Source organism: Bufo gargarizans, chromosome 7 (genome assembly GCF_014858855.1).
Source record: "Bufo gargarizans isolate SCDJY-AF-19 chromosome 7, ASM1485885v1, whole genome shotgun sequence".
Taxonomy (NCBI): domain Eukaryota; kingdom Metazoa; phylum Chordata; class Amphibia; order Anura; family Bufonidae; genus Bufo; species Bufo gargarizans.
The window spans coordinates 168,882,387-168,891,459 of record NC_058086.1 but is presented as its reverse complement, the minus strand read 5'-3'; positions in this window follow the sequence as shown (position 1 = coordinate 168,891,459).

Below are 9,073 nucleotides of genomic sequence, written 5' to 3'. Positions count from 1 at the left end.
ATAAAATCTCCCATGAACTCGCCATACCCCTCACGGAATCCAAATGCGTAAAATTTTTTAGACATTTATATTCCAGACTTCTTCTCACGCTTTAGGGCCCCTAAAATGCCAGGGCAGTATAAATACCCCACATGTGACCCCATTTCGGAAAGAAGACACCCCAAGGTATTCCGTGAGGGGCATATTGAGTCCATGAAAGATTGAAATTTTTTACCCAAGTTAGCGGAAAGAGAGACTTTGTGAGAAAATACAAAAAAAATCAATTTCCGCTAACTTGTGCCAAAAAAAATAAAAATATAGGAACTCGCCATGCCCCTCACGGAATACCTTAGGGTGTCTTCTTTCCAAAATGGGGTCACATGTGGGGTATTTATACTGCCCTGGCATGTTAGGGGCCCGAAAGCGTGAGAAGAAGTCTGGGATCCAAATGTCTAAAAATGCCCTCCTAAAAGGAATTTGGGCCGCTTTGCGCATCTAGGCTGCAAAAAAGTGTCACACATCTGGTATCGCCGTACTCAGGAGAAGTTGGGGAATGTGTTTTGGGGTGTCATTTTACATATACCCATGCTGGGTGAGATAAATATCTTGTCAAATGCCAACTTTGTATAAAAAAATGGGAAAAGTTGTCTTTTGCCAAGATATTTCTCTCACCCAGCATGGGTATATGTAAAATGACACCCTAAAACACATTCCCCAACTTCTCCTGAGTACGGCGATACCAGATGTGTGACACTTTTTTGCAGCCTAGGTGGGCAAAGGGGTGCACCTTGGGATTTCACCGGTCATTTTTTACACATTTTGATTTCAAACTACTTTGCACACATTAGGGCCCCTAGAATGCCAGGGCAGTATAACTACCCCACAAATGACCCCATTTTGGAAAGAAGACACCCCAAGGTATTCCGTGAGGGGCATGACGAGTTCCTAGAATTTTTTTTTTTTTGTCACAAGTTAGCAGAAAATGATGATTTTTTTATTTATTTATTTTTTCTAACAAAGTCTCATATTCCACTAACTTGTGACAAAAAATAAAAAATTCTAGGAACTCGCCATGCCCCTCACGGAATACCTTGGGGTGTCTTCTTTCCAAAATGGGGTCACTTGTGGGGTAGTTATACTGCCCTGGCAATTTAGGGGCCCTAATGTGTGAGAAGTAGTTTGAAATCAAAAACTGTAAAAAATGACCGGTGAAATCCGAAAGGTGCTCTTTGGAATGTGTGCCCCTTTGCCCACCTTGGCTGCAGAAAAGTGTCACACATCTGGTATCGCCGTACTCAGGAGAAGTTGGGCAATGTGTTTTGGGGTGTCATTTTACATATACCCATGCTGGGTGAGAGAAATATCTTGGTCAAATGCCAACTTTGTATAAAAAAAATGGGAAAAGTTGTCTTTTGCCAAGATATTTCTCTCACCCAGCATGGGTATATGTAAAATGACACCCCAAAACACATTCCCCAACTTCTCCTGAGTACGGCGATACCAGATGTGTCACACTTTTTTGATGCCAAGGTGGGCAAAGGGGCACATATTCCAAAGTGCACCTTTCGGATTTCACCGGTCATTTTTTACAGATTTTGATTGCAAACTTCTTCTCACACTTCTGGGCCCCTAGAATGCCAGGGCAGTATAACTACCCCACAAGTGACCCCATTTTGGAAAGAAGACACCCCAAGGTATTTTGTGATGGGCATAGTGAGTTCATGGAAGTTTTTATTTTTTGTCACAAGTTAGTGGAATATGAGACTTTATAAGAAAAAAATAAATAAATCAATAAATCATCATTTTCCACTAACTTGTGACAAAAAATAAAAAGTTCTATGAACTCACTATGCCCATCAGTGAATACCTTAGGGTGTCTACTTTCCGAAATGGGGTCATTTGTGGGGTGTTTGTACTGTCTGGGCATTGTAGAACCTCAGGAAACATGACAGGTGCTCAAAGTCAGAGCTGCTTCAAAAAGCGGAAATTCACATTTTTGTACCATAGTTTGTAAATGCTATAACTTTTACCCAAACCATTTTTTTTTTTATCAAAGACATGTAGAACAATAAATTTAGCGAAAAATTTATATATGGATGTCGTTTTTTTTTGCATAATTTTACAACTGAAAGTGAAAAATTTCATTTTTTTGCAAAAAAATCATAAAATTTCGATTAATAACAAAAAAAGTAAAAATGACAGCAGCAATGAAATACCACCAAATGAAAGCTCTATTAGTGAGAAGAAAAGGAGGTAAAATTCATTTGGGTGGTAAGTTGCATGACCGAGCGATAAACGGTGAAAGTAGTGTAGTGCCGAAGTGTAAAAAGTGGCCTGGTCATTAAGGGGCTTTCAGCTAGCGGGGTTGAAGTGGTTAACCTGTTTCTCCTGCACATGCAGTGAAGTAAAAAGTACTGAACTACTCCATTCCATTCACTGCGGGGTCTCAGAGGTGGGATCCGCACTTATCATACATTTATAGAATACACTATCGTCAGTGTTCCACAGACGTGTGCTGTACATGTTCTCCGCGGACAGCACACGTCCCCATTCATTTTAATATGTGTGTATTCAGACATCCGTGTTTTTAGCACGGTCCGCGGGTCCGTGTTTTTAACACGGATGCATGCTGTGTTTTGTCTGTGTTCACTGATCCATCACGTCCATTATAGTCTGTGTCCTTGAAAACCACAGATGCCATCCGTGTTGCATCCGTGTTTCACGGATCATTAAGAAGAGATGCTTTAAAAAAAAAATTCAGCTGTTCAGTGTCAATGAAACACGGATGCAACACGGGCAGCAAAAAAACAGACACACGGGTCCTTCACGGATGCCTCACTGACCACCTGCTCACGGACACAGACGTGTGAATGAGGCTTTACTTGCAAATGGAAATACATCTTGTACAAGAGCTCGCTCTCTGGTTGCGCTCAATCATCTTCTAAATATTGCTGGCGCCATGTTTGATCACAGGAAGAGCTGATTCTGTTTTGGCCGCCCCCTGACTATTGGCCGCCTTCCCTGAAATGAAGCTGCCTGTAGAGGCGTCCAACTGATCAGATGTTATTGACAAGGAATGCTTCAGGCAGAACACTTAATTAGGAGGCATTTACACGGACTGGGCTTTGGCTTTTATTTTTGCCACAATTCACTCAAAATTGCAGACAAATATAGTTGCAAAATATCCATTGGTGCATTGTGGCACAGCAGAGGGGTATGCTGCCAGCCAGCATTGGACCTTGTTCACACGTCTGTGATTTCCATCAGGGATTATGAGCTAAAACCAGGAATGGCATCTACGCATAGTTAGGGCTCATGCACATAAGCTTATTATTTTCCGTGTCCACCCTGCTTTTTTTTTATTTTTTTGCAGCCCGTACACGGAACCATTCACTTCAAACGGAAATTACTCCGTGTGCATTCCATGTTAGCATGGCCGTTCCACGAAAAAAAATAGAACTTGGCCTATTGTCCACATTACGATTACGGACAAGGATAGGACTGTTCTATTCGGGGCCAGCCCTTTTGTTCCGTACGGAATGCACATGGCTGGTATCCGGTATCTGGCTCATCCATAATATCAAAATGCCCTAAATTCAGTGCAAAAGTGTTTTGCTGTATGATGCCTCTAGGGGTTAACGATTTTGTGGATTCAGTAGGTTCCAGCTCTAGCTACAGCTCAGAATCATATTTCTGCCCTGGACGTCTGAGCAATGAGTTTCCGCTGAAGATGTCGATCACGCCCATGAGCGACTGCGGATTCCCACAACATCCGCCGGACAATTCAACCTTGAAAATCCCTCTGGTATTTGATTTATAATGTCAGATCTGAGAGAGGCGCAATAATGAACGGTCGCATTTGCTGAAAGTTGTGATGATTTGTAATGGAAGGTTGGGCAGATTACAGATGCCGGTGTGAATAAACAGGAGGAATATGTAGGTGGATTTTATGAAAGATGCAAACTGCAGAAAAAAGAGAAAAACAACGAGAAACACAATGTAAAGTGGTATGAAGAATGAGTCAATGATTACTGAGCGCCAGCTCAACATAGAGCGAGAAAACTCTAAAGAGTTGGATTCCTTCCTCCAGCCCTCCCACCGCGCACCCTGACTTGTGCTTGTCTATCTCGTTGACTACTACCCCCGTGACAACTACCCCCGTGCCACTGTCACCCAGCTTTTCCAGACTCTTGAATGGCAAAACTGTTTAATTATGCAGCGACACAGGGGCAGAAGTATAACTTTATAAATACTTTGGCAGAGGCACTATGCTAGGTCTTTACACATCTTGGCAGGGGCACTATGCTTGGTCTTTACGCTTCTTGGCAGGGGCACTATGCTAGGTCTTTACACATCTTGGCAGGGGCACTATGCTAGGTCTTTACACATCTTGGCAGGGGCACTATGCTAGGTCTTTACACATCTTGGCAGGGGCACTATGCTAGGTCTTTACACATCTTGGCAGAGGCACTATGCTTAGCATTTACACTTCTTGGCAGGGGTATTATGCTTGGTGTTTACACTTCCTGGCAGAGGCACTATGCTTGGTGTTTACACTTCCTGGCAGAGGCACTATGCTTGGTGTTTACACTTCCTGGCAGAGGCACTATGCTTGGTGTTTACACTTCGCAGAGGCATCATGCTTGGTGTTTACACTTATTCGCAGAGGCACTATGCTTGGCTGTACAGTTGTGGGCAGAGGCACTATGCTTGGTCTTTACACTTACACTTCTTCGCAGAGGCACTATGCTTGGTCTTTATACTTCCTGGCAGAGGCACTATGCTTGGTGTTTACACTTCTTCGCAGAGGCACTATGCTTGGTGTTTACACTTCTTCGCAGAGGCACTATGCTTGGTGTTTACACTTCCTGGCAGAGGCACTATGCTTGGTCTTTACACTTCCTGGCAGAGGCACTATGCTTGGTCTTTACACTTCCTGGCAGAGGCACTATGCTTGGTCTTTACACTTCCTGGCAGAGGCACTATGCTTGGTCTTTACACTTCTTCGCAGAGGCACTATGCTTGGTGTTTACGCTTCCTGGCAGAGGCACTATGCTTGGTCTTTACACTTCCTGGCAGAGGCACTATGCTTGGTGTTTACACTTCTTCGCAGAGGCACTATGCTTGGTCTTTACACTTCCTGGCAGAGGCACTATGCTTAGTCTTTTTCTATATCTAAAAAAATGTTATAGAGATCCGCTCACTCCTGCTCTCTCAGGGCAGGTGCACCAACCAAAATTGAGACACCCCTCAAAAGTGAAATAAATATAGGAAAAAATATGGATGGGCACTCATATATGGAAAAATGGGACAGAATTTATTTAAACATATAATAAAACATCAATAAAACAAATAAATAGTAAAAAATGTATGAGGATATTTTCTGGTTGGAGGTCACCTGCTCAGATAATCTCCACTAGTACGGATAACTTTCACCAGTACGGATAACTTTCACCAGAAAATATGCAGTCCTCTATACCATTAAGATTGTATTAAACATTAGCAATAAATCCTGTATAAAAAATGAAAATGTACACATAGGTGTCAAGCGCTGTTGATTTTCCTTAGTTGATATAATTTGTATCTTATTGTGAATATACAAGTAGCGATATGCAAGTAGCGATATAAATATCAACTATATGTCTTGTTATGGATGCACTAGAATAGTACCAAGTCCGAGTTATTTTTCCTATCCAGGTAATGAGAAATGTCCAGTCTCTATTGTTTGCTTGTAAAAAAGCTGGAAGATATTCTTGGCAGATCACTAGATATATTTTATCTGGTCTAGTTTCAATCTTGCTAATATATGAATCTACCGTCTCATAGTTCTTTACCCACTATGTGGGCTTACCTTTGCCTGGTATAGATTCACTGGGACAAGTGGATCGACTGCTGATCTGTGTTAGAAGCCGGCGTCCCGGCTGTAAAGTCCGTAGCGTTCCACGTGTATATCCCAGATACTTCCGGCAGCTGGTTTGGTTTGAGAAGCTGCGTACTCGTACCTTCAGGCGCAGGTAAATGACGTATTGGAGGTCTCGGGCTGGAGAAAGTTTATTTTTTCTTTCTCTTTCTTTTCCTTTAGAGTGCACTTTGGAACTCTGAGTCCGAACCAGATCTTGAAAGAGACCAAGCGCAAGTATAAAATAAGCTAATCTATGAAATCGGGGTATACCACTGAGGAAGGGGAAAGCGTCTCCCCGAAACGCGTTTGGTGAACAATTGAATAATACCCCGTCTCCATGGACAAAAGTGCACTCTAAAGGAAAAGAAAGAGAAAGAAAAAATAAACTTTCTCCAGCCCGAGACCTCCAATACGTCATTTACCTGCGCCTGAAGGTACGAGTACGCAGCTTCTCAAACCAAACCAGCTGCCGGAAGTATCTGGGATATACACGTGGAACGCTACGGACTTTACAGCCGGGACGCCGGCTTCTAACACAGATCAGCAGTCGATCCACTTGTCCCAGTGAATCTATACCAGGCAAAGGTAAGCCCACATAGTGGGTAAAGAACTATGAGACGGTAGATTCATATATTAGCAAGATTGAAACTAGACCAGATAAAATATATCTAGTGATCTGCCAAGAATATCTTCCAGCTTTTTTACAAGCAAACAATAGAGACTGGACATTTCTCATTACCTGGATAGGAAAAATAACTCGGACTTGGTACTATTCTAGTGCATCCATAACAAGACATATAGTTGATATTTATATCGCTACTTGCATATCGCTACTTGTATATTCACAATAAGATACAAATTATATCAACTAAGGAAAATCAACAGCGCTTGACACCTATGTGTACATTTTCATTTTTTATACAGGATTTATTGCTAATGTTTAATACAATCTTAATGGTATAGAGGACTGCATATTTTCTGGTGAAAGTTATCCGTACTGGTGAAAGTTATCCGTACTAGTGGAGATTATCTGAGCAGGTGACCTCCAACCAGAAAATATCCTCATACATTTTTTACTATTTATTTGTTTTATTGATGTTTTATTATATGTTTAAATAAATTCTGTCCCATTTTTCCATATATGAGTGCCCATCCATATTTTTTCCTTTTTCTATATCTAGTATAAACAGAAAAACTTGTACTGTGACTCCTCAGTCTCCAGTCTCATTGCAGTTTTCTTTGCCACACACCGTGTTACTACAGAGTTACCCTTTACAAGTGTTCAACAAGTGGGCAGACTGGCTGGTCACATTTAGCTTGGGTCACAATTACTACTGGAAGTGGATAGCAGTCCACAACCACTCGCAGTTTCCTCTTTCTTGGCGTGGCTAACCTGCAATTACCCTGGGTTGCGACTTGGTGGTCACTTACTTCAAGACAGTACAGCAGGCCCAGTGCTGTCATGCAGTCCATAGGTGCAATATAGGGTTCGGAATAGCTCATCTAGTCCATCTCAAGGTCTTCACCAAGCTCAGATGGCCCAGTTCTCACTCACTTTCGTGTGCTGGCAATACGGGCAACTTTAAACAATGTAATGTATAACTGCATTACATCAGCAAAACATGACCACATACAGTTAAAGGATACAGTGGTGTAGATGTAGGTGGTGGGGTGCACTGACAGTCCACATTAGTTTAAAACCTCTTCCAGGCATCCATGTTTTCCGCTTTCCGAGAAACAGATGGGAGACTCCAGGTGATATAAGTGGAGAAGAAGCCATTCTTTAGGTTAATGATTGCGGCTGTGTATACACATCCCCCCGGTTGTAGTCTCATTACATTGCGTGGCTGATTAAGGGGTCTGCAGTTAATGCACCCATCAGAACCACACAGCCTGGAAAAGGTTTCTATTAAAGATTCATAAAGGTACATGTGCTGCTGGGAGATGAGTCTGACTCACTGTTTAATATGATTCACAAGAGAATAAAATTAAATATGTCAAAAACCTGGAAGACTTTATATGGAGGCAAATCATGAAAGGAGTTTCTGTGCAGAAAGACTCTGCTGTCACTGTAATGGCTGCAGAGCAGAATGATAATTTGCAACTTTGTTGTGCAAGATTGCACATACTATTCTTTACCTGTCATGTACTGATCCTTGATCACCTGGATCAATGCTACCCTACCGGGCATATAGCCTTGTAGGGTGGATTATGTTGACAAAAATGATACCTTTCTTTCTGCTGTCGGTGGTCCAGTGGTGGAGAAAAATGAACTTTTAAAAATATGCAAATGAAGTATTCGAGCACCAGGAGGTGGGCTTATGCGGTTCGAGCACCGCTCCAGTGACGCCCCTGGTGCTCCATAATGACGCCCCTCTGCTGTCTTTCACGCCCCCTGCTTTTGGATTGACAGCGATAGACCCTTTGGACTAGCACTGAGATCCCGTGACGGGACTATGCATCTTCAGAAGTCGGGAATGTAGCCGAAGATTTGCGCACGTGCCGTTCTGGACACCGGTGCGCAGGCACGGGATCTCGGCGCTAGACCCTCTGGGGTCTATCGCTGTCAATCTAAAGGCAGGGGCGTGAATTGCAGCAGAGGGGCGTCCAGAAGCACCAGGGGATTTTCTGGAGCTGTGCTCAAACTGCATTGGCCCACCTCCTGGTGCTCGAATACTTCATTAGCATATTTCCAAAAAATTTCTCCACCACCAACAGCAGAAAGAAAGGTATCGTTTTTGTCAGAGTCATCCACCCTGACGGGCTATATGCCCGGTAGGGTAGCGCCTATTGGGCATATTCACACATATTGCAGAATTCAGATGTTATGGCGCAGGGGACAGGATGTGTCAAGATGCAAAATTATAAGAAATGCTGAACTGATGGATGTTTACTTTTTTTTTTTTTTTTTGCACCTCCTTCTTAATGCACAGAGTGAAATATGCATCAAAATCGGTGACAAATCCACATGGAAAATGATGTCCACTGTGGGGAGAGCTCAGGGACTCTGCCGTGGAGCAGATTTTCCATGAGCAGTAGTATCCCCTCAGCCGCGGAGCCAGGGCAGTGCTGGCATTGAGGTGGGAACATACGTGACGTTATAAAAGATAACGCACAGAGCCTCGCTTCATTTATACCGGTACAAATCACTGCTCCACTAAAAGGATGAGACTGGTGAAAGTCTAGGCGCTA